Here is a 27,780-nt window from a genome sequence, read left to right as displayed (position 1 = left end):
TCAAAGAACCACTTGCTTCCAGGATTGAATTTGGAAGTATTGCTTCCCTTTCAATTTCCTTGATGAGTTTATTTTTTCCTCATTAAGTTTATTGGTACATTTTAGGTATAAAATACACTTGCATTCATCATTGGGATCTTGTACCTTTACACAATATATCTTGGTTTTTAATTTTTTTCCCTTCCCACACCCTCCCTTCACTCTCTCCACCCTTCCCTATTTGCAAGGACTCTGTTTTCATTTTTTTCTTTTCTCATATTTTGTCTTTTCACTTCTTTCCTTTCCCCTACCCCTCCCACTTCCCCTACTACTTTAGACCTTTTCTTCCTATTACACAATATCAATGATACATTTTTAAATTACTATATCAAGATTTAGACTACATTACCACAGATTTTCCACAATTTTAAAGGAACATAGAGAGCATATTATAAAAATCTGTCTTAAAATAAATTTGACAACTTCTCTGAAGTACCTTGGAAGACGAATTAATGAAACTGACTCTGGAGGAAATATAAAATTTGAATTGCAACTATTAAATAAAGTATATTCCCTGCTTGAAAACTTACCTATATGACAACAACAGCCTCATATCCATTTTAACTGATGAATTATATCAAACAGTTAAAGCTGGAAAAAAAGGAACATTACTCTCCTCATTTTAGGAAATCAGCATTGTGCTAATACTAAAACTGGTTAAAGATAATAGAAGAAAATAGATATTTTTTTCTATGAACATAGATGAAAATTTGTTTAACAAAACAAACTATTAGAAGTCAGATCTGGCAGTATGAAAAAAGTTTTATTAGAGAGATGGCAGTGTTGGTTCAGCATGGGAAGATTCACTCCTATAAGTAACATTTTAACAGAGGAAAGGAAAAAGCTGTATGATCCTGTCTGTAGTTGGAGAAAAAGCATTGGACTAAATTCTACAGTTGTTCATTGTAAAAGCTATCAGGAGACTAGAAGTAGAACAGAACCTTCTCAACAGATAAAAGACATGTACTCCATACTTCCAGCAAAAAGGCCTTATATGAATGGAAAGGATACAATACTTTCTCCCTAAGGCAGGGAACAAGGGAAGATATGCTTACTCTTCATCTGTACATTAAACTTTGGAACATAGGCTCAAACCAAAACAGTCTGGCAATAAAAAGAAATAATTAGCATACGATTGGCAAGGTAGAAGTAAGATCTTTATATGTATATGAAATGATCATCTACAGAGAAAATAATAAATCTCTAGGAGCCCCTATAACTTGTATTTGAATTTAGCAGGATTAGAAAATACAACGTACATATGAAAATTCAGGTTTTTGTATACTTTCTATAAATGAAGAATTGGAAATTTTAAAGTTATGGAGGAGTACAAAGGACCTAGTAAAGTAAAAACAAAGTGTTGGAAGATATTTCTTACTTATTTGTAAGACTTCCTCTAAAGCTGCAGTAATCAAGGCCATGTTGGCTTAAGGAAAGACATATAGATCAATGGAATAAAACAGAGAATCTAGAAATAGAACCACATATATATGGTCTACTGAGTTCTGAAAAATTATTTAACATTAACATTTTATAGAACATAAATTCAATTCAATAGCAGAGGAAAAGCTAGTGTTTTCAGCAAATGGTACTAGAGCACCTGCTTCCGTATTTAAAAAATTAATCTCAACCCTGTATTCCCATACATAAAAATACCTTAAAATGATCTATGAACCTAAATATGGAAGACTAAAACTATAAAACTTTAAGAAGAATTTATAAGGGAAAATCTTCCTTCTACCACAGCCAGCTAGATCAGCCTCCTGATGCATGCCATCCACTGTAAAATCCAGCTAACATCCCCCACCCAGCAGGAAGTAGCCAGAGTTGTTGTTCCTCCTGATCCCAACAGAAGTTTGATGATTGTCTCCAGTCAGGGGAATGTATGGACTGTTGAGAGCCTTAGGTAGAATTACCTTAGAAGCCTGCTTAAGAGAAAAAGGAACCAGACTCTGCATTCAGCAAGCAGCTGAGCTGACAGTCTGTGGTTGAGAACTTCCTCTTGTAGACGTGCAGTCAATGGTTCCTATTATGAGGACCTACCATATCAATTCACTTTTCAATTGATAAATCAAGTAGAGATCTTCCAAAAATAGTGGGAAAAGGGAAGTGGGATGTGACCTTTATCCTATAAAAACCAGACTGTTGGCCTGCATTCAGCAGTGTCTAAACCCTGTGACCTCCACTCAAGAAAAGTGGCTGTTCACTCTGAAAAAAGAGATCGAAGAGGATACAAGGAAATGGAAAGACATCCCTTGCTCCTGGGTAGGAAGAACAAATATAGTGAAAATGGCCATACTTCCAAAACTACTATATAGATTCAATGCACTGCCAATTGACATTCCAACAAGATACTTCACAGAACTAGAGAAAACAATGCAAAAATTCATTTGGGACCATAAGAGACCTAGAATAGCTAAAGCAATTCTAAGCAACAGAGACATGGCTGGGGGTATCACAATCCCCAACTTGAAACTATACTACAAAGCTACTGTGATAAAATCAGCATGGTACTTGCAAAGGAACAGACCTGAGGATCAGTGGAATAGATTAGAAGATACAGAAACAACTCCAGACATGCTCAGCCCCCTCATCTTTGACAAAGGAGCCAACCACCATCATTGGAGGAAAGATAGTCTATTTAATAAATTGTGTTGGAAAAAGTGGATCTCAACCTGCCAAAGATTGAAACTAGACCCATACCTATCACCGTGCACTAAACTAAGATCAAAGTGGATTAAAGATCTAAATATTAAGACAGAAACACTAAACTTGCTGGAAGATAAGTTAGGTAGAACTCTTGAAGACATTGGCATAGGAAAAGCCTTTATGAAGAAAACCTCAGCAGCATGGGAACTAGCAGAAAGAATCAACACCTGGGATTTCATCTTATTAAAAAGCTTCTGCACTGCAAAAGAAACCACCAACAGAGCTAACAGACAACCTACAATATGGGAAAAGTTTTTAGCAGCTGTACCTCAGACAAAGGACTACTATCTAGAATATATAAAGAAGAAAGATTTGAAAAAAAATCAAACCCCCCAAATTCAACGACCAATTCAAAAATGGGCATCTGAAATGAACAGACATTTCTCAGACAAGGAAGTAAAAGCAGCAAACAGATATATGAAAAAATGTTCAACATCACTCATCATTCAAGAGATGCAGAAGAAAACAACACTGAGATTCCACCTCACTCCAGAAAGAATGGCTTCTATCAAGAAATCAACAAATAACAAATGCTAGCAGGGCTGTGGGAAGAAAGGAACACTTCTCCATTGTGGGTGGGAGTCCAGACTGGTGCAACCATTGTGGATGTCAGTATGGAGATACCACAAAGAACTAGAACTAGAGGTCCCATTTGACCTAGCTATTCCCCTGCTGGATATCTTCACAAAATAATTAAAAGAATCATACCACAGTGATATATGTGCACCCATATTCATAGTAGCACAATTTGTAATAGCTAAAGCTTGGAAGCAGCCCAAGTGCCCATCAACTGGAAACTGGATAAAGAAAGTGTGGGTTTTGTTTTTTTTTTAATAAAATGGAGTACTACTCAGCCATAAAGAATGAAAAACTAAAGTCATTTATAGCTAAATGGATGCGTATCAAGGCCATACTCTTAAGTGAAATAAATAGGACACACGTGTAAATACTAAATAGTTTCACTAGTGTGAGAAACTGATAGTGTAAACAAGAGTTAAAATGTTTAAAATGAATCATTGATAATTTGAAACAGGAAAAAATGTCCAAAGATGAAGGGGTGAAGGGAGGGGAAAGAGAAAGGAAAAGAGGGAAAGGAAAAACTATGAGAAAAGAAAAAAAATGGAAATGAAATCTATGTAAATAGGGAAAGGCAGAGCGGGTGAAAGGTGCACAGGTAATGGGGGAAAAAAATAAGAACCAAGATATATCATGTACAGGTACAAACACCCAATGATAAATGTAAATGAATTGTATACCTAAAATGTACCAATAAAAGAACTAAAAAAAAAAAAAAGAAAAGTGGCTGTGTACCACTTTCTCTCACAATACACATAATAAAACACTCTTGATTCACACTGCTCTTCTCTTACGCTTCTTAGTCTTACTATATTGGAGAGGCCCACTGAGGGTGAGTCTGGGGACCCCTAGGCCCCAGACCCAGCAGATGTAACATTTTTAATTATCATTTTATTAAATTCTAAGAAACAATTTTATTGGTACAATTTATCTATACATAATGATTACATTTATCATGGAGAATTTGTGCCTGTACATAATACATCTTATTATTTTTTTCCCTATTCCTCTCCCTTCCCTTCTACCATTTTTCTCCTTTTTACATACAAAATCTTTCTTTCCACTTTTTCCTGCTATTCACATTTTTCCCTTTTTCCATTTATTTCCTTGCCCTTCCCTCTCCCTTGTTTCCCTTCCCATTTCAACATTTTCTTCCTATTTCCCAATTCTCAACTCTCACAAAGTGTCTCTGACTAGCTCACACCTTCTGATTACATTCTTATTTTTACCATTCTGGTAGGAAAAAATCACATAGAATATCTACTTACAAAAAGTATATCCTCGTATGAATAATTTATCTTCTTTTCTAACTCCTACATACTGCTTACTTGCTGTCATATGTTTTGAAACCACTCAAATTGTAAAATGTCTTTTTTTATTTTCGTAGGTGTTACATTCCAACTTGGGCTGGACAACCTTCCACTATTTACAGGAATGAATGACAAAATTATCTTACTGTAAATAGAAATTAGCAGAAGAGAAATTTAACCCTGTAACTGCAGTTTAAAGACCTTCTTCATACTGTTGATAAGAAATTATTCATTGTGAAAGTCACATACAATATTAGAATAGACCATAGAATCCAAAAGTAACTTTACCAACCAGCCAAGATGTTAAACAATGGGTTCCCTTGAAATTTACACAGAAAAGTAAGAAGTTTCATTCCCTCTCCTTTTTTAACCTGAGTCAGAGGTTAAGCTTAACCTGATAACACACAAGACCATGTTCAGGCAGTGCACTGCCCAAAAGCTATACTTACTCCTGCCTCACATCCAGATTTGTGGCCAGAGCACCTCTGTAAATCAATGAGTTTAGACTCCAGCTTGAGATTGTTCTCCAGGTTTAAAGAAGCTACCATCTCCACCTTCCTGGTTCTTTCTACTCTGAGCACTGGCATTTTAACAGCTTTATTCCAGGATTCTTCCTCTTGTAATTTCCTTTGCACAGGTTTGAGCTTAGAACTCAGCATGTCCTCCCTTTGCCATGAGATTGACCACAACCACTGTAATCATGTTCAGCTTTCTTTTCCTTTGAAGGTTGCTCATTAACAAAAAAGTAATATTTTCCCCACACTTTAAGTCACCTTCAGGTCATCCCTGCAATCACAGGGTGATTATCAGACATCCAGGATAGTCACCGTCCTGGAGTTTCCCCAGGACAGGTTGCTCAGATTTGATAGGAAGTATCACTATGCACACTACCACCCACATCTGCTGCACCCTTGTCACACATGTATTATTGCCAGAGCTTGACACATGTTCCTTAGTGGATTCAGCACTTTTCATGTGACCATGCACTTTCTTGTTGAACCACAATTTAACAAGGCATGTCACCTAATATCACATAAAAGAGGGCTACCCCAGGATTTCCATTCTGCTCTGAGTCATCTTTGGGTCACTCATCCCTACTCAGGCACCAAGTGTTTCATAATTTTCTAGAGATGATTGAAGGAAACAGTCTTTGAATTGGGATGGCACAGAGTCCAAAGAATGACTTTGAGAAGTCTACTTTGATGAGTAAATAATTTTATTATAAGTCACATGCAGCATGGTGTATAACTTATGGAAAGCTGCATTACAAAAGTTGACAAATCCTGCTTACCAAGCCACAGTTTATCTATTAATCTGTTAAATGCCAAAAATCAGGATGAACAGGGGTCTTGAAAAATTTATGGGTAAATGTATTGCTGTCCTATTCTTATTACAAACCCTGTGAGTCTCACCAGTATTGTCAGGTCACATGTTTGGATGACTTGTGCCAGAATCTGCCACAGAGCCTCAACACCTGGTGAGGACACAACAGACAGGTAAACACTGGTGCACAACAAAATGGTGCTATCTTGGCTAAGGTTTGGTGGGCTATTCATTCTGTAAATGTCATGAGAAATTCAAAATAATACCCAGGAAGAAATATGGCAGGAAAAACTGTTTCATATATATCATGTACAGGTATTCATAAAGAGTACAAAATAAGACACACATATAAAATCATGTATCATATTAATAATGGATGATTAAATAAGAGTAAATGGAAAGATATATAAAATCATGAATAGAAAAAAATCACTTCTCCATAGTTCCTAGTTCTTCCCCAAATAGACATTTAAATTCAATACCTTGCCATGTTGCATTTAAAAATCTTAGTTACTGCACATGACAATGAGAGAAATTCTACAAAACACCTTCATGAATATTGCAAAAGACAAATGTGAGAAAGAAAAAAACTACATAATAAGCTATCAAATAATTATAATATAACCATATTATAAGCATGACATTTCTTGGAAATAAAAAACAATGGAATGTACTTAAGGATTCAGGAACACTGATTTATATATAACCATTAGTTATTAAAATGAGTAAAAAGTAAAAATCAGAGCCAAGAGGAAGGCAAAATAAATTGAATCACATAACAAAATTGAAAATAAAAAATAAGATTGTTTGTAATAGAATTAATGGAACAAACATTCTGAATAAAATTCAAATTAAAAAGGAAATTATTACAAGTGGTGGGAATTGCAATGCTCTTACACCAAGAAGAACATTTTCTTTGATTATTCAAGTAAATACCATAGTATAATCTAATATAAAACTGGAAAATATCATGCAGAATTGTGTTAGAATATTTCTGCATTTAGTAAAAGAATTTTTTTTACTTAAGAAGGCTTCTTTCTTCCAGGATGTGCTTTATGTCTAAATCCATGCAAAGAATTTCTTTCTGGCCTTAACAAAATAATGTAGCACTTGGGGCCAAAGATGCAGCCCAGCAGCCCTGCACTGGAGGCCAAGATGGAGAAGACCTCCATGGCCACCATGACCTTCCCCTTGGTGCTGTGGTACACAGGGAGGAAGGTGACCCACACACTGCAGAACACCAGCATGCTGAAGGTCAGGAACTTGGCTTCATTGAAGGTGTCAGACAGGTTCCTGGCCGGGAAAGCCACAGTGAAGCTCACCAGGGCAAGTGAGCCTAGGTATCCCAGGACACAGTAGAAGGCAATGAGAGAGACCTTGTCGCACACAATGATGATGTGGCCATGTTCAGAGTGAGCATCTGTGTCAATGTAGGGTGGATTTGTTCCCATCCAGATTCCACAGAGAGTGAGTTAGATGAGGGAGCAGATGGGGATGATGTAGTTAGGTGCCCTTGATACCAGCAACTGCCTCATCCTTCTGCCAGGAGCAGTAACCTTAAAGGCAAGAACCACAGTGATAGTTTTGGCCAAGACAATGGAAACAGCCACAGTGAACACAACTCCAAATGCAGTCTGCTGGAGGATACAGGTGGCTGTGTTGGGATGGCCAATGAAGAGAAAGAAGCAGAGGAAATAGAAGGTGAGAGAGATGAGCAGGATGTAACTGAGAGTCCGGTTGTTGACCTTGACAATAGCAGTGTCTTGGTGCTTCACAAATAGGCTAAGAACAAGAGCTGCGATAATAGTGAAGCTCAGGGTTGATCCTCCCAGTGTTTTCCCCAAGGGGTCTGCATAGTCCAGAAAAGTCATAGACTTCTTGAGGCAGTGGTTTCTCTGAATGCTGGCATACTGATGGTCTGGACACATCACACACTGCTCCATGTCTAGTGAGAAATTCAAATTATCATGACTACAATTTCAGTTTTTGTCTCATATTCACAGGCCTTACCCCAATATGCTCATTGTTACTTGAGGAAAATTCCTAACTTTTTTCCACACGTGTAGTATATTATATAAGAAACAATTCCTCATAAATACTAGTCAGATTATTATGAAGTTGTGGATGACCTTTATTGTCTTTATTAATCTGTCATATTCATAAAAGTACTTGTTTTTTCACAAAGAACAGTCCACTGACTACCTAAATTAAATCTCTGTATGTGCTGTTCTGAGTTCTCAATCAATCATTAATCAATTATTGACAGACCACCATAATTTGAGAGGTTTCAGGTAAGCAGACATTTCCAGTAGGACTTCATAACAGGAAGAGTAAGAATTGTCACCCTATATAAGGTAGTAATTTTCACCAAAAGACATAACTGAATATTTACTGAAATTGCCTAGAATCAGCATATCAATTTGGTAAGTACTGCCATTCTTCTTCATTGAAACTTCCATCTAATAACATGTTTTATCCAACTGCATATATCAGTTTTGTATTTGTAAATTATTTCCTTTAATTTATCACTAATTACAAGCACTAAAAGAATTCATCAGTAGATATTTTTTACTTTTAAATGTAATAAAATTATCTTATAAATTTCATCTTCATATGTTATATGAGTGAATTCTAAGAATATCTTAACATAAATCTTCTATTTAGTCACCAGTAAATAAAGTCATTAATTCACTAGGATTTTATGCTTACACAGTACTAACATTGGATAATAATACCAGTTATACTAAATCTTTTCTGAGAAATTTTTACTTTTACTTCCCTGAAAATATTGTATTGGCCAGGTCTTCCAGCATAATAGTAGAAGTAGTCACATGGACAATTTTTGTCTCATTCTTGTTTTCCACATTGAACCACAAAATACAATATCTGCTTTGCATTTGGTAAATATTATTTATGGAAATGAGACAATTTCCTCCTACTTCTAATTTTTAGTAAGAGTTGCTACTGTCATTATTTCTGAATTATCAAAAAGTGTTCAGGGTATTATATTTTTAGTTATTTATTTTATTTTTATTTTCCAAGAAGTTAGTGTACTCAATTATGTTTGGTAAATCAAATGTGTTTCTGGTCTAGGCCCCCGTCATAGTTTTGCGTAGCCTTCAGAAAGAAAAGTAGTGAAAATTTGTCCTGCAATCATTTGAGGCAATGGGTGCAAGAATTTAACTCTTCACATAAAATAACTTGCTCTCCACTTTGTAATTTTTGTGAAAGACTTTGAGTAATTAGTATTAATGTGGCCTTAAATGCTTACACACAACACTATTTCACCAGTGAGGCTTTAAACACTGTAGAAATTTTGAGAAAGTACTAAATTATGATCTCATAGGTTAATACATATGATACTGTGCAGTTTTTTCTAATTTTCTTAGGGTGGTTTTCTGTTTTCTTTTGAATTCCTGAATTCCAAGAAATTTTTCATAGATTCATGTAAAACTATTCATACAATTTTTATATGAAAGATTTCTGGCTTATCTGTGCAAATGACCAATTACTTAGTAATTATGTTTTTTTTTATTTTGCAAATTTTCTTTTTATTCCTGATCAACTATATAAAGGTTATCAGGTTTTTTTAACAGAATCAACTTTAGTTTTATTGTTTGTTTTCTCCATGAATTCATTTTCTTAAGATTTATTTCCATATTGTTTCTTACAATGAATTTTATTTCTTGAATTTTCTCATTTTTTCTAATTTCTGATAAAATCTTCAAATGCTGAACTTAAGCCTTTTTATATAAATATATAACAGCATATAAGTATATAGAAGGTACACATTTTGTTTCAAAGGTAGTTTCACCTTCAACCCAAAGCTTTCATAAGTAATATTCTCAAATACAGACACTAAAAAACTTTTGAAATATCAAATAGTAAACACATGTCATTGAAGAGTGTATTTCTTAAACCAGAAGCAACTGATTTTAGATGCATTCTTCTTTATAAATCCACATTGAACCCATATTTCAAATTATCACACAACCAATGTGATTGTGCACACCCAACATAACTGTCTTGTACATAATATCAAATTTATTATATTTCAAAACTAATTTAAAATAATCCTAAGCAAATTATAAAACGAAAACACACATAAATCATAAATAAATAATATGTAGCAGAGAGACAATTTTAACATGTGAACACTTATTACCATAAATTCAGTTATTACCAAGATGATACTATGATATTCAAAAATCTTCAACATTAGTTTTCTATACCGTTTCTGCACCATGCACAAAATTCATCCCCATCTTCTGTCTTGTTCAATAACATTGAACCTCATTATATATATTTCACCTACTATACAAATTGTGAGGAATTCATGATCTCTACTTCTGTTAATCATATCAAGAAATGATCATACCTTATAGTCATCTAATATAATACAGATGCTATGGGCTCTGTGAATAAAATTATTATACATTGATTGAAAATGTAGATGTAGTCATTGATTACATCCTATATTCTGTGTAAATATAACCCTTGCAGCTCAGTGTCACCAACCATAACTCATGTCAATATGCAATGTGTGATTGAAAAGAATGGCTAATGTTAACGTTTTTAAAAATTTATGTCAGTAAAAGGCACATAGCCACTAATTTCTCTCAAAATACTTCCTCTTGGTCTGAAGGCCCTTATCCCATCGCTCTTTCCCCTTTCTGAATCAGTTCTGAAAGTCCTCTTTCGTGTCTCTATGAGGCGAGCATTCAGGGAGCCCTGCTGCTAAGCCCCTTTCAATGAGAAAGGAGGGGTGTAAAACATGGCGCATCCTCATCCACCTGATCACTGGGTCTGCCACAGAGCTCCCTCTGGCTCTCCCCCAAAGTCAACATGAATGTACAAGGTAAACATTTTGGAGATGTTGCAGCCAAAGAATGAAAACTAACATGCTTATCAAAGACCACTTCAGATAGTGGCAAGAATTATGGGATAAGTGTGTTCAGCGTAAGCAAGAGTGTTTTGAGTGGGATTAATGACAGTGCTTATTTCAGAGTCATTTCAAAAATTTAAACGCACAGTTTGTGGAATGTACCCCAGGATGCCATCTCCCTTAATCTCCTATGAGTTCCAGGAGAGCAGGGATAAAATGCTAAGGATTGAGGTAAGGCTAGAACATGCTGTACACTGATGCACACCTCTGTCTTACACTCACACAATCCCTCCAGCACCTGTGCCAAGGGAAGTGTTAGGTACTGAGAAAGTAAGAATCTGGAAGATCATTGTCTTCAATAGTATCTAAATGTAGTTTCACAGAAGTTGAAGTGTTGGTACTTAATAATATTCTGTTAAATATAATGATGGAGGTGAAACAGAAGTAATGTTGGGAAGTAAAGAGGGTTTTTTTTCATTTCATTCATTACTTATTCTTTTAAAAATAGTCTTATTAGTACATGTTTGTGGTTCATGCAGTTTGTAATCATCTTGGGGAGTGGTTATGTTTACATACTACAGCTTGCTTCATTTTGTAACCTCCTCCTGCCCTGCCCCACCCCATCCTATTTTTCATACTTGTTATTACATATCTTAGCTCATGTTATGGCTTATAGTGTTTACATTAATTGGAGTCATTAGGTTCCCATACACAGCATATCTTTATTCTTATTTCCCCTTGAAAACATAGCACTTTCTCATTACTTAGTTTTTCTGGAACTGAGGACAACACCCAGGGGGTTCACATTGCATTACATTACAGCCCTTTTTGATTTTTGATTTTGAAAAATTGTCTCACTAGGTCACTAACTTGTCCCAGGTAGAGCTCAACTACCAATTCTTCTGCCTTGACCTCCCAGAGTTCTGAGATAATAGGCATGCATCACCATAATGGGCTGGGAACATAATGCTTTCAGTGGGTCTAGAAAAATACACCAAAGAGCCAGGTAGAGGGGATCAAGCCTATATTCCCCACTCCTCTGGAAGCTGTGGTAGGTGGATAAGAAGTTTTAAATGAACCTGCACAACTTAGTGAAAGTCTTCCCCAAAATAACAAATTTAAAAGGTCTGAAGATGTGGCCCAGTTGTAGATGGTCTCTGCATCCCATTTCAAGGAAAGCAAAATTAAAATGAAATGATCTGAAGTATAGCTTAAGGGACAGTGAGTGTGGTTTTTGAAAGGGTAATTTTACAGAGGTAAATTGTTAATTAAAGGAAGAAAGAATTTGCCTTTGCTCTTCTGTTCAAAATTATATTCTTTTCTTGCAGTTATGTGAGACAAAAGAAAGCAAGACAGCTGGTCAAGAAGTTTTACTCTTACCTGTTTCATTGGCGATCTCATTCTCTGGGCAAGGGGTGCAATCAAAACAACAGGTAGGCTTTCCCTCCTGAGGAGATTTCCTGAATCCAGGACTGCAGCTCTCACTGCATACAGAGCGCGGAGTCTGGGGACAATCAGATGAGTGTTGATAACATTTTTAAATTCTACTTAATCTTTCACAACCATAGTGACAGATTTAATTTGTATAAATGCTTAAGTCCAAATACTTGCTTGAATCCCATATTTACTTAATGATAAAAATGTGAATATTGACCAAAATATGGTTAAGTAAATGAGCTTTATTCCCATTCATCAGAAATCGGACAAATAAAATGCTTTTTAATGAAAGGTGAATTGTCAAATTTTCATTTTTGACCATTTATGACCAAGGGTGGGGCACAAAATATACAAGATTTTGTTCATTTCTGTCTAATAAAATGCAAAGTGCAGATCCAACTTACCTCAGTAATTCCTGCAGCCCTCTCTATCATCTCCTCAGATACAGACAGCTGTTGACCAAGTGGAGCATGAGGGGAAAACCCTCCAACTTTCATCCTAAGTCTAAGGCCTTCTGGAAAGTTCCACAAGTTGAGAACATCATACTTTTCATCTGTTTTATTTTTTGTGTCTAAGTTCCCTAGTTCTCCAGTGGAATTTTTCAGCCAGAGGTTCTTCAGGAAGGAGTGCAGCTGAAAAGGATGCCTTATTTTATGATGAATTGGATCCCAGTGTTAGAAAACAAAACCTGAATAGGGGACAGTATCTAATTATCTTTATTGCTTGTTTTGAGTGGAACTTTAACAAGGCATCAAATGAAGTTGAATAAATTAAATGTCATAATGTATATAAAATATCAGCTATAAGAGAAGATATTTCAACAAAACCCATGTGAATATATGGTTTATCTGAATGATAAAGCTTTCTGCTCACATTTTTGTAATTGTTCCCACAGCATCTAATGGCAAAATGAGGTTATCAATACCAAACTGGTTGTACAATTCAATGTCAATTTTTGATAAAATATCTGCTGTAGTGTTTAGCACAATTTGTTACCCAAGGTAATATACATTATCCAATTGTCTTTTTCAAAACTGTATGGTAAATATTTTGATTTTTACTGAAAACTTGAGGTAAGTAAAACATTAACATTCTTTGGAACCAATGTAATGATCTTGATTCATTTCCTTGTTAAAATTTATCTCAACAATAAAATTAATACAGAATCTTTTGAGTTTTTCAAAAAGGATTTTTGTTTACTGGATTTGAGCACTTGCAGAAGGCACTTTAAAATGACCCTGATAACAGGGCCTGCCTTATAATAAAATATACATTACCTGCCAGGGGGAGAACACCATAGTGCCCCCATTTCCCATTAGTAGTGCTTGGCTTTGTTGAGCAAGCATCTTCTGGTGGGCATGGGCCACCGAATATACAGCATTGTATGTGTTGTAGCTCCCTTCACTCATGGCTGTGTCAAAATGATTCACAGACAGCCATGCCAGAGAAGCATTAGGTGTACAGTCCTTCAGCGAACAGTCAGAATCAGAGAATGAGCAGTGGAAATTCTGGAACCAATACAGAGTGAGAAAAGTGTCTTCTGGGTATTTGAAGGGGGTAGCTATCTGGATAAACTTATTAAAACCAGAAATTTCATCATGGAGGTGTGAAAGAATGAGAGTCCCATGGAATGAATCAAGGACGAAATTTCTCCCAGCCATGTCAGCATGCCATTGAGAGTTTGTGACCCAGACTCTCCATGTCACTAAATGTACCCCTATCTGATAGTTGATATGATTTAGACTATCAGTATCATAGTAAATAATAACCACATTTACTGGTGGCATTTCCCTAGTCAGGAAATCTTGCAGCATTGTAACTGAGAGGTAGGATACAAAAGCATTTGCAATCATTTTTACAAATGGTACACAAACTCCATTCCTGTCCATCTCTCCCCTCACATCTGAGAGAAACCAAAAACCATTCTGGCTTTCTGTAATGATCAGTCTCACCCAGGTCCAGGTGAAATGAAGCATCAAGGAAACCATTCCAAGGGCCAGAAATGCATCCTTTGGAGCCATCTGATGGAGAGAAGGAAACTGGCCATTTTCACTGAACTCAGGATCAAAAGTGCCAAAGGTAAGCTAAAAGGAAATGAAAATTGGGAGTTATGTGAAGAGAGTTGACAAAAGCACAGTCTTAAACCTCAAGAGCATTAAGAAACAGATGAAAATTGCAGAAGCAATATTCATTGTCCCATCTATTTAATCATCTCATTTCATAAGTATCCTGTTTTAGAAAATAACTGAGCAGACTCAGTTTAGGAAATCTTTAATTTCCTCTGTCCCTCCTTTCTGATGTTCATAAAGAAAATGTGAGTAATGGTTAAATCTCATTGTGTTACACTTAGGGGTTGTACAATTTGTGTAACACAAACCAAGTCCATCCATTTGCCATTCTTAGGAATTGAACCTGAAACTGTCAACTAATATGACATAATTTTATCCCTCCCTATATACCATCCCTCACCTGTGGAAATTTGTAGAGCTCAAGCAATGATCCGATTTGAGAAGAAATTACCCATGGTGATCGTGTTAGCAATGCTATGGACTTAGTCTCTCTCCCACAGCTATAGTTAGGTGTCTCTTTTTGTCCTGTGTATAACATGAGGACACTCTCTAATAATTTCCAGTAACTGTAAAGTAAATTATGGTAATCATATCCCAGAGATATGTTGGGTAAAAGATGAGGATTCCTGTTGATTTCTTCGATGGCAAAAATGAAGGCTAGAACATTCTGGTAATTGTAGGACATAAGCCTGAAAAAAGAGCAAAGTAGTTCTTAGATAAAAGGCTCAGTACATGACTCTATCCTGATCCAGAACCATTTGACTTATTAATTGAATGCTGTGTCTCCCCCTCAAATTCATTTCCTAGTAGCCTAAAGCTGAATGTGCTGGTTTTAGGTTGATTTTTGAAAGTTGATTAGTGTTAAATTGGATTCTGCCTGTGGATTTTTCACTGATGAGATTAATCTCCTTAAAATTGACCAAAGAAAACTTGCTTCATATTTCTGTCTTAGGAGGAAATACTGGCAAGGCTCCACACAAAACCATGAATCAGGTGCTTTCTTAATTTTTTAGCCTAAACAATTTTCAAAAGCAAATAAATCATGTATAGATATGTAATTAATGATATATTTTTCCTCAGGTGTCTGAGTTAAAACAGCATTCTATGTCAATATAAACACTTAGAAATTGTAATCTTTTTCTGGAAGAACTGGTGCCAAGAGGTCTTAGAAGTTTTACTAAAGCAAATAATATAACATGGGGTCTAAAAGGTTCTTACAAAATTCCATATACTTACACAAAGAGGAAAATGGTTCCATTTATAGAGGAAAATGCAAAGAATGCGAAAAGCAGGAAACAGGTGGAAATATTTACAAATATTTCCCACTATGAAAAACTACAACAATAAAATGACACAATTAGGATAGGATTGGCAAGGTAGAAGCAAAATCTTTATATGTGGATGAAAGGATCATCTACAGAGAAAATACTAAGAAATCTCTAGGAGCCCCTATAACTTGTATTTGAATTTAGCAGGATTAGAAAACACAAGGTATATATAAAAATTCAGGCCTATGTATACTTGCTATAAATGAAGCATTGGATATTGAAATTTAAAAGTTATATAGGAGTACAAAGGACCTAGAAAAATAAAAAGTAAAAGAGAAAAACAGTGTTGAAAGACATTTAGTACCTAATTTTAAGACTTCCTCTAAAGCTACAGTAATCAAGGCAGTGTTGGTGTAAGGAAAGACATATAGATCACTGGAATAAAACAGAGAATCTAGAACCACACATGTATGGTCCACTGAATTTTGAAAGAGTATTTAACATTAACATTTTATAGAATATAAACTCAATTCAAGAGCCAAGGAAAAGATAGTGTTTTCAGCAAATGGCACTAGAACACCTGGTATCCATATATAAAAAATTAACCTTCACCCTTTATACCCATACATAAAAATAACTTGAAAGGATCTATGAACCTAAATATGAAAGACCAAAACTATAAAACTTTTAGAAGAAATAATAAGGGAAAATGTTTACGAATTTTAGGGTAGGCAAGAACTTCCTCGGATACAAAAAAGATGTATAAAAAAAAAATTGATAAATGAGATTCCATCAAAATTTAGAAATTTAAATGACATCATTAAAATGAAAAGTAGTCCTTAAACAGACCATATTTACAATGCATATAACCTATGACCAGAATATATAAAGAACTCTTAAAGCTCATTAATAGACAACCCAATTAAAAAGAAGTTGTCAAATTTACTTCAAAAAAGATTTTTGTAATATCCTTTCTATATCCTTTATATTCTGTAAAAACTGTGGTAATGTCTTCTAGATCTTGATATTGTAATTTTAAAAATGTAGAATTGATATTTGTGTAATAGGAAGAAAAGGTCTAAAGAAGCAGGGGAACTGGGAGGGGTAGGGGAAAGGAAAGATGGGAAAAGAAAAAAATATGAGAAAAGAAAAAAATGGAAACAAAGTCTTTGCAAATAGGGAAGGGTTGAGGGGGTGAAGGGAAGGCAGAGGAAGGGGAAAAAAATGAGAACCAAGATACTCGTATAATGGTACAAGATCCCAATGATGAATGTAACAGTTTTTTATACCTAAACCATACCAATAAACTTAATGGGAAAAAATGTTTCTCCATCTGATTAGAAATGAGGACTTTCCACTCTCACAACTTCAGCACTGGTCTGAAGGTCCTAGCCAGAGTGATAAGGCAAGAAAAAGAAATAAATGACATAAAGAGTGGAAAGGAAGAAGCAAAACTGTCTGTTTTGCAAATTGTCAGGAGCAATGCTGCATAATTTTAGGGTAAAATCATTTGGTTAGCCTAGTTCTCCTTCCTACAGCCCAGCTATGGAATTCTGAGACATAATTCCATTTTGGCCTCTGGTCACAACTGAGACCTCAATGATCCAATGATGCTGTGATTCTCCAGGACAAGAAACATCCTGGGAGCTGAAAACATCCTGGGAGAACAAATATCTACTCAGTTCCTCATTGTTCTTGGACTGTTACATCTTGTTTACCCAGGATGTACTGAACTCTCTGCAAGTCATTTGTTACATTTGTTTCTCTCGATGTACTGAGTACTGAATAAAAGGTGCGATAAGCTGGGGGCTTTGTCTTTGCTGTCCAGAGCAGCACTGATCAGACCCAAAGCTCACCTTCTTCTCAGTCTCATTTTTCTACCTTTCCTGCAATTTTCCTTGTGCTGCCGTGGCTCGCAGGAGACTAGGACTTAACTGCAGAGGATCTAGTAACATCTCCTTTCCCTGTTCCCTACAGCAAATGACGTGATTATTTATATAGACAATCAAAAGAAATCTACAAAATAACTATTGTACCTGATAAATTTAGAAAGATTACAGAACATAGTATGGAGTTAGAAACTAAAATAAACAAACAAAAAAACCCTACAACAATCTCCCTCAGTAATACACCACTAAATAATCCATATTGCAAACATGACATCCACATGAATTTGAAATTCTAAAAAGGGCAAAAATAGTGCTAAGTGAAGGGTGTACATGCAGAATGTGATGGCATCTGTGGTGTGAATATAATGTAGCAGAAGGCTGGCTCTGCCATTGAAACCCACGAAGCTCCATCACCTTCAAAGCCTCAAAGGAGGAGAAAATTTGATAAGGCAAAGATATTTGTAAAAGAAATAAAGAAGAGACAGAGTGAAAACTCCTAGGATACTAAGATACATGGCAGTGTACATATATCATCCTTTTTACATTAAAAATAGAAACATAATTTCAATGCAAAATTTAACATCTCTAGTAGTGTTTATCCTACCTAGGCCCTGTGCTCCACATTTTCCAACATCTTGTATATGGTCTTCAAGAAAATGACCTTTTTGCATTATTATTGGCTGATATTTCATTTTGCAACACTATGGCAGAGAATCTTTTTGTAGTATTTCAGATTATCCTCTCTTTTGAGGCTTAGTGACAAGCCTAGCTCACATGCACATCTTGTTAATTCTCCCTGTTTGATGGAGAAAAATATGTATTATTTTCTTCTTGCATTGATGTAAATTGGCCCCAAGAACACTCCCGCTATCTGAGTTCTCTACTCCTCTGCCACATTCCAGCCCAGAATATGTATTTTTTGGTTGTGACCTACAGCTATCTATATGTGTCTAATAGATAAGACTTACTAATTTAACTTTTATTTTTATTATTGCAAAAACTTTATGTATTGCAGAAGGGTTGTTGAAATTCCTCAGAATACTGCCATATATTCTCTAATTGATATTTTCTCTCTAAATTCTACTTTTCTTCATCCTCCTAAGTATAAACTTAATTTTCTTTTTTGTCTCTACATTATCTTAAAATATTATTATATGTAAGATCACAGTGCTTCTTTTTGATAATTTGAAAATCCATGCCATTATACATAATGCACTTATTTCCTTATTATTTTATCATGAATTTTATCTAATTCTTTGTTAATTAATAAAACTACTAAAGATTTTTTCTCATTGCATTTGTCAAATCATACTCATAATAACTGTGATGTCTTGTTTTTGAAATTTTTTCAAGTTTAATTTGGCTTCTACACATCTTTCACAAAAAGACTAATTTTGTCATTTTCTTATCAAATTTCACAGTTTATACAGTGTTCAAGGGAAAAACTTATTTAAATTTTATAATAATTAACATGTATCCTTTATTTTGCTATGAATATTTTGTTTTCCATTTTCAGATTACTTATTCATATTCTAGGGTTTATTTTTCATGTATTCATATGTACTTTCTTTTGTTATTCTACTGTGTACTTTTTAGTTGGATAAGTGCTATATTCTACACTTGTAATTTATCATTATTATATAACTAAATAGCAGCTTCCAAACTGGTTATATTTTCTCATTTGTTTAGAAGATAATGGACTTTTCAAATTTCAGCCCTTTTTATATCATTCACCTATATTTTTTTACAGCTGTTTCCTGCATTTTATATTTTTCTTTCACATCTAATTTATATTTGAATATTTTCTAATTTCTTGTGTGTTTTGGGATTTTTTGGGGGGTGTACTGATTTATGTTTCCTGCCTAATTAAAATTGAATTTTCTACTTTTTATCATGTGATATAACCTATGTATGAAACTTCCAATTTTTATTATTTATTTATTGATTGATTGATTGATTGATTTTTGGTACTGGGGATTGAATTTGGGTCCTTGCACTTGTGCAGCAGGCAGTGAAATCATTGAGCTAAATCTCAGGCCCAACTTCCAACTTTTAAAAATCTACATGTTTCTTTGAAAATTTTTATTTTGGAGGTTTTCTGGTTAATATATATTGCTGATTTTATTTCTATGAATAATTTATAAGATTTTCTTATTTTCATGTTGTTAAGTTTGAATGTTTAGTGATGAAATATCCAAATCCATTATTATTTTTAATGTTTTTGTGTTATTGATAATGATAAAAAATTGTGGATTTCCATATGTGTTAAGCTGCTTGTGTCATTGCAATTTGAAGTGATTTTAAGGTCTTTATTTAGTGTCTTTTTTTCCTTCAGATGATGCTAGTGTCTGCTTCAGTCAAGTATTGTCTTCATTTCCTTTTCCATGACTCTAAGTTAATCTGAGAATATCTGATTTCTCTCCTTCCAGTAACTGGTAACTCGAAGCAAATATTTCCATAAATAACTGGAAATAAAAAATGAAACAGGTGTCTAAAAACTCTTTAGCAATGTGACCTTTAAAAATAAAATACTAAATACAAACTATCTGAAAGTCAGAAGGAAAAATTTAAACTCTTAGGAATTAAAACATTAAATTATACTTAGGTAATAAAATTTGAAGGGAAATGAATTGAAAGCATATTAAGATTTTCATCTGGCATTGGGGAGTCAGTCAAACACATTTTTTGATGTGGTCTTGTAATAGGTATTCCTTTAAAGCTGAAAAATTTAAACAAAATTCCACAACTATCCTACCCACATATTCCTTAAGGACACAATTCTAGACACATAAATTTAGAAAGGCAAAGGTAATTAGTGATTTAGAAGCACATTTATAATCTTATAATGTGACATGTTCAACAGAGATTTTAGTATTATGAAGTAATGTATTTAAACATTATTATAAGATGGATAACAATAGCATCTTTTAATCTTTAAACAAATCATGGATGATAGAGGTAATGATGATGAACATAAATAGATATACATGTTATCCCTGATAAATCATATTTTTATCTTACATATGATCCTCTATGTATAAAACTCAAGCTACCTGTATCAAAAATGAAGAAAACCTAATATGATTCAGGTTTGAGCCTGATGAGCAAGTAAGTTCTTTACTTGAATCGGTTTTGGAAATGCCCAAAAGAGAGAAATCTTTTGTTTAGCCACAGAAATTCTGATTCAGTAATATACTGGATGAGCAGTCAGACTGGAAATCATACCCTCACTTCTACTAATATAGGCACAAATGCAAACTTACTACATGTTTAATGGATATGTAAGGAATGTATGAATCAATAGTCACTCTGAAGAATTAGGATTATGTAACAGACAAAGTCAAATCAGTGATTAGAATTTAGTAACTTGAGGCCACATAAACACCCAGGGAAGAAAAAAGATTAGAAAATATGTTTCCTCTTAGCTAAAACTTTCGAGTGTTGTATTTCTTGGCAAATAAACAAAAGGAAAGAATATTATATAAGAAAGTGAAATAATTCTGCAGTATAAACCAAGGGAAAATATAATAAATATATATTCAATATAATTCAGTATTGGAGTAAGAGATTGGTAAGTAAGAATATGAGGTCAATATTAAAGAAGCTGATAAAATATTATTAACTTATAACAGAATGGTCAATAAAATAGGAATCACTCAAAAGATTTAATTAAATGAAAGAAAATTAGGAAAATTAATTCTAAAGCAAATCATGTAAGAAAATGAAACAATATGCAAATTCATGTAGCAAGATTTAAATCCATGTGTTTACCTTTGTGAAAGATCTGTTTATTAAAATGTACATATAATTACTCAAAGGGACTGAAATAAAATATAATGTAAAATTGTAGAAATATACCTACATATTTCAGCAGAGTTCTGAAAGAATAAAAATTGCAACATCCAGTAAACCCAAATGTATTTACAAATTATTTTTTAATTAATTGGTATTGTCTGCTAAAATATTATTTTTGAAGAAAAACTATAGATAATAATTTGTGTGTTTGTAAAGTTTGTATTAGCTAGTTATAAGTACAAAAATATGCAAAAATAAATCTGGGTTTGTCATTAAAACTTGGATAGTGTTTCTTCAATCTTATCTTTCCTGGAAAGAGAAAAACATTATCTTTACCATAGGGTATATGACACATTATACTAATCAGCACTGATTTCTTATACATAGATTAACCATGGGAAAATATATGCCTTTCACGTTGTGTCTCTAAAGATAACTAAAACAAAATTTCTGTCCACATTCATCCATGTAGAGATGTACACGAAATGATAGAAATGTGAAATTCCTTTATTCAAATATTGAAAAATGTAAATAAAATCAGTACTTTACATTTCATCCAATAAAAATAACCAGCTTATAATTGGCAATTTTTACTGCAATTAAAGAAAAACTTTTCTAAGCAAAACACTGAGCTTCCTTAAATACAGAAGAAATGGCTCATGGTAGGTGTTCTGTGCGCACCAGAAGATGATGTGTGGTGGAGCCACTCACTCAACTTCTAGAAATCTCATGTTAACAACAAAAAACTGCACTGCACATGTGCTGTGATCTGCTCTGGATGCTGAGTAATGATTATTGTTAAAGAAGCTGTGTGTTATTAGCTTTGCCCATAAAACAATATTCCAAATATTCCAACGGAATATTGTTTTTGTGCATTAGAGTTGGTTAGTATTTCTCTGGAATTTCTACTCCATAAAATTAATATGCAGTAGGACAGCAGAGAAAATAATTGAAGAGAAGTGCCAGTATAAATATCTGATGAAGTAGAAGATGATTCACTCAGAAACCTAAAAAAAGTCTGAAGAGGACTCATGATTCATAAAATGTACAATAACCAACCAAAGAGTAAGTGTATATACAGTTGTCAAAACTTTTCAACCTAAGATCACTAACATCAAGCATAATGGGGGAAATGAATGTAGTATATAAATAGAAAAAAACATTTTGTCCTAAAAACTTAAACAAAATCATACAGTTCTATTGAAGAAGATGAAAATATTAAAGAGTATATTGCATTTTAATCCTTAGTTACACTTTCAGTTTCTTACACCAGTGAAACTATTCGGTATTTACACATGTGTGTCTTATTTATTTTGCTTAAGAGTATCACTTCAATGTGCATCCATTTAGCTGTAAATGTCTCTAATTTCTTGTTCCTCATGGTTGAGATAATTTGAAATAGGAAAAAAAGGTCCAAAGCGATAGCGGATGTGGGAGGGGAAGGGGAAAGGAAAAAAGGGAAAGGAAAAATTACAAGAAAAGGAAAAAATGGAAACAAAGTCTTTGTAAACAGGGAAGGGAGCACAGGGAATGGGGAAATATAAGAATCAATATACATCATGTACAGGAACAAGCACCCAGTGATAAATGTAAACATATTATATATCTAAAATGTACCAATAAAAGAATTTAAGAAAAAAAAAAGAGTATATTGCATAGGTGTCAATATTCACCATCAAGTTCTGTTGATGTTCACACTATTCTCATGAAAAATGAAGAGGATTTTATGGCAAAAGCAAAACTTTAGGGGTTTTTAAGCATAAGAATTCTTTGAAATTAGTGAAAGTAATTCAGAAATAGATGACAAAAATTTAGAGAATAACCAAATAAATAAAATATTTTTAATTATTAAATTTTAGATTTCAATACAACAAGGTAGAATAAAAAAGAAAAATGACCTCTGTTTAATCTTTCTATTTATTTTTACACATAAGTATATAGATGTATTCCTCATATCAGAGAGTTTGTATTGGAAAACAGTAGATAAATATTAATTATTTTGTTCATGGTGAACGTTAATTATTGTGAAAGATAAAATTAGATACTGTACTCATATTCAATACAAAATGAAAACCAAAATCTCTGAACAGTTTCTGAAGAATAACATATATATTAAAATAAATACAAAGTCCAGTGATAAAAACTTGTAATTCTAGCACTGTAGGATATTGAGAAAGAAAGCTCATAAGTATTAGCCCAGCTTTGGCAATATAAAAACTTAGAGAGATGCTGTCTCAATATTGTAAACCTAAACAAATTATTAAAGGGCTGAGCATGCAACTCAGTGGGAAGGGCCTCTATTCAAAACTCAGTACCACAAAAAGTATTAGGGTTAAAAGAGATGTATGTGTAAACTTAGTGAGATGATTGTATTTTCTCTACCTAGAAGTTCATATCAATTTTTCAAATATTATATGCAAAAATGCTTAGTTCAAGCAAAAATCCCTTAAAATACTTTAAATACTTTGTAAAGAAATGTTTTGTTGAAAATGCAGAACATTTCTGAAGTGTTGAAAAGTCTATAATACACTTGAAAAAGTGGTAAAAGGCAAATCATAAAATAAGGTTAAGATTATATGGAAATATGTAATCAGTATCAATACCCTAAAAAAATTTAAATATTTCAATGAAAATCTATCTGCACACAGCAAAAGTCATGTCAAATTTGGTGAAAAGATAAAAAAAAATACTCCTCTTACATGGTTGTTGGAAGTATTTATTTATATGCTTCTCAAGGGTTCTTTAATCATGTGCACAAAATAACTTTAAATTATAGAGAGCTTAGAATCCAGTCATTGTACTTGTCAGAATTCACTTGCTTTAATCAGAAAATGTACATCTAGCTACAACAATCTACCTCTCTCAAAGATCTATCTATTATCATCCTTATAAAAACTTGAAAATTAGAAACCATTTGAAAATTAGGAACATTCAAATTTGGTGAAAATAAACCTTGTTAGTTTTACAAGATATGATATTGTATAGGCATAATATCATGATATTGATGTCTATACAAAGATATAGATCAACTTTTCTGATGTAAAATATACTGAATGGCAGAAATATAATAATCCTACTATTGATATATATATAAAATTATAATCTCCAGGATACTATAAAAACTAATTTATTTACAACAATTGTGGCTATTGTATATAGGTATACATGGGGCTTATCCTTCTTTATAATATTACAATTCTATTTTACAATATAATCTTGTAAAGACAAATATATATTTTATATCTCTACATATTTTTCTTTCCAAAACTTCTCTTCCTTTTCATTTTGACTTTAGGAAATCTTAAAGCATTTTCATGGGCACTTCAAGATTTTTACTTAAAGCATAAGGTGTCCTGGCCATTAAAAGCTCCCAGAATTGAAAGGCTGTTATTTTCAGACACAGACACTGTATACAGTACATGGTCAGGGAAAAGACTGACTGCCACAGTGATCAGGTGAACATGGACAGAAGAAGGAAAGAGAAGGAGCAGTCATCCTCTCCTCCCTCAGGAAAAGAAACAAACTTTTTCCCCAGCACCTTTCAAATATTCTTTAAATTTGATCTCACTTGGTATCTGACCAGTTCCCCCTCACTTACTGTACTTAGATTATGTCCATTCACAGTGGAGTTATTTCCTCTAGAATCCTTTCAGTTTGGTTTAGCCTGGTCCTCATGACCTTTAATGTTGTCTCTGAGTAATTTCCCATCCTCACCTCTATGCTTCACTTTGGCTGTAGACTCTCATTAGCACATGCAGTATTTGGGATCTCTCTCAACTCTTCTGCAATTCACTGCAGTGGTCAATATACTGATGATTCTTCCCTGATTAGATAAAAGCTTTCTTAGTTGTTTCAGTAAGTGCCCTTAGTAATTTTTACTTAAAAAGATTGCAGGAGATACATATCACACTTCTTTGAATCATTTACCTAATAATTTTCCAAACCTGTTACTAGCTACTGGAAACAATAAACAGCAACCATCAGAATCAAAATTTTTACCTTAAAGAAACTGACTAAGAACATCAAACATAGTTTTAAAAATTATTTGAAGAAATGCTAGGTGTAATGACACATGATTTTATTTACAGCTAACTGGGAGGCTAAAGCCAGATTTCTTGAGTATAAAAGTTTTGGCCAACACTAGCAACATAATAAAACTTTGTCTCAAAAATGTATAAACATCTTAAAATTACCTGAGAACAAAAATATGAGTAAACATCTTAATGAAATAGGTATAAACACCTCCTGGGGTCAGAAGGTGCCCTAATTTTTAATCCTGCTGTCCTTCCAAGCTGCACAACTAGTCAAGACAACAATTCTAGCTCTACTATCTAACAAAAGACATAAACAAATATTATGTTGGTGACAAATCCTGTTGCAATGAACACGTCATCTCCTAAAATCCTCTGACTCCATGCAAATTGTATTTATTAATAATAAGGTTATGTACAGAACTGATGTGGGCATATCTGAAAATGAGGAAAAGGAACGCAAAGAAGAATCATATTACATGATGGAATTTCACAGAATATTGTCCCTTATTTCTGGCCTGAGTCTTTGACTGGCAAATCCAGTCAAAGAGAGTCACTGAAATGAAACCACAGCATTCAAAGTATTTTAAAGTGTAACTGAATATCTACAGTAAGAATCTCCAAGCAGGTAGGGCATAAATAGCAGTGGGGATATAAGACATTTTATGCAGTGGAGAAATATTAGACCCTAGTCTTTAGGAAATGAATATTTACTTCAGTTTTATAGTATTTAGTCCAATCCAGGACTTGGACTGAGTGTATAATAGAGACCTGTTAATGCCATTCAGTGGCAAGTTGGGCATAATGAAATGTGTATATAATACAGTAACAAGGTGAAGGACGGTGTATCCATTGAAATCTAATCTTGTAGAAAGAGAGGCTAAAATATGAAGAAATTATCTTCTCCTGTTTTCAAACACTGAAAAATGGAACAGGATTAAAAAATAAATTATGAACAGTTCTGAGCAAGTGACCACAGAAACAACAGGATAGGGATACAGAGAGTATTGATCTGTCCACTCAGAAACCCCAGGCATTTCTGATCCTGATTATTAAGTAAAAAATACATAAAATAAAAGATACTTACTCTATGATAATGAAGTCCTTGCTGGGTTTTATATGAGACATACCAGTGAAGTAAAAACAAGTGTACAAGGAGAAGAAACCCCCGATCAACACATCTCCATCCTTGTACAAACTGGTGCTCCTGCTTTGAAGACAGCCATCCTCAGGCAAGTTGCACATTATGAGAGGAAGCTGCAAGAAAAATAAGAGAATACTCAAAAAGGGCATCTTATAAGTATCTCCAGATGCTTAATTCTAAAGGGAGATGGGATCTGCAGTGTCAGCTAGGAGAATGGGTCTCCTCTGTTTATATTTATGCAGGTAGATAGGCATATACATATGAATGAGTGTGAATGAGGTTTATCATTTTACAAAGGGTAGATACTTAAATAATCCAGACTTCTTTTATCCAAGCCTCCTCTGTGTCATTGAAGAAATTTCCAACATTTTCCCCTGAAGCTCTGCATCTGAGGTCTGGTGTCCCTGTGAAAAAATCAGTTGGAAAATGTTTCAAGATGAGTTTGTGTACCTCCAGGCACCATTATATCACTCTCATCACTTCTACCAGGTCCCCAGGAGCCTCCTCCTCCTCCTCCGGTGTGGATTTCATCCCAAGCCTCTATGAACAGGGTATTTTCTCAGATGCCTTTTGGGGTGATGCAAATGGGTCACACCAGAAGATTCACTGTTTGGTGTTTGGAAATGACCAAGTGTGGGACTGCATAACTCTGTAATCATAAAACTCGCCTACCCCCAACTGTGAATGTGAGTACATAGATAAAGATGCTTGTTAGTTCCAGGACACTAGATAAGATCTGTATCAGCCATAAGGTCCCAAAGTAAGTTACTCAACTCTTTGTTCAAAACTGATGTTCAGAACACCGCTATCTGTAGAACAATCTACAAACATCTGCTGACCATCAGTATGTGACAGCTGACCACTAACCTTTGTTCCTCTTCTGTAAATTTTGCCTGTTAACTTCTCCTGCAACCCCCTATAAAAAGAGCCTCGGACTCTGGGCTAGTGGCCTCTCTAAGCTACTTTGCTTTGGGAGTGCCGTCTGACCAGGCCAAGGTCTGTTTTACTTTCCAACTTGTCCAGTGTGTTCCTTCCTAGGTGTTCTTCGCTGCAGTCAGCTCCTTGGAGCTTTTGGTAAGGCCTTTGGTCTTACATTTTGGAGGCCCCAGTGAGATCCTCGGGTAAGGAACCCTGGTTCAGCAGAGACTCTGAGGTGGGATCCAGCAGGAGAATCTCAGGCACAGACCTCAGAAAACCTCCGGATGTAACATTTTGGCTGGTTGCAAACATTTGTTAAGTCAGGAGTGAGGTGGCTGACAAGACGGTAAGCCTCCCCTGACCCCAAGGTTCCTGATGAGGAACAAG

At 34.3% G+C, this 27,780-nt stretch overlaps 1 pseudogene; it reads right to left on the bottom strand.

The window, feature by feature from the left end:
- LOC101702231 (vomeronasal type-2 receptor 116-like) lies at positions 1–27,006 on the bottom strand (annotated as a pseudogene).
- Positions 27,007–27,780: the final 774 nt, after the last annotated feature.

The sequence above is a fragment of the Heterocephalus glaber genome, unplaced genomic scaffold (genome assembly GCF_053883595.1).
Source record: "Heterocephalus glaber isolate CG9 unplaced genomic scaffold, H.glaber_assembly_v1.0 deba00001859, whole genome shotgun sequence".
NCBI classification, from domain to species: domain Eukaryota; kingdom Metazoa; phylum Chordata; class Mammalia; order Rodentia; family Bathyergidae; genus Heterocephalus; species Heterocephalus glaber.
Note: the sequence above shows the minus strand (reverse complement) of the source record. Positions and strands in the feature narration are given on the sequence as shown.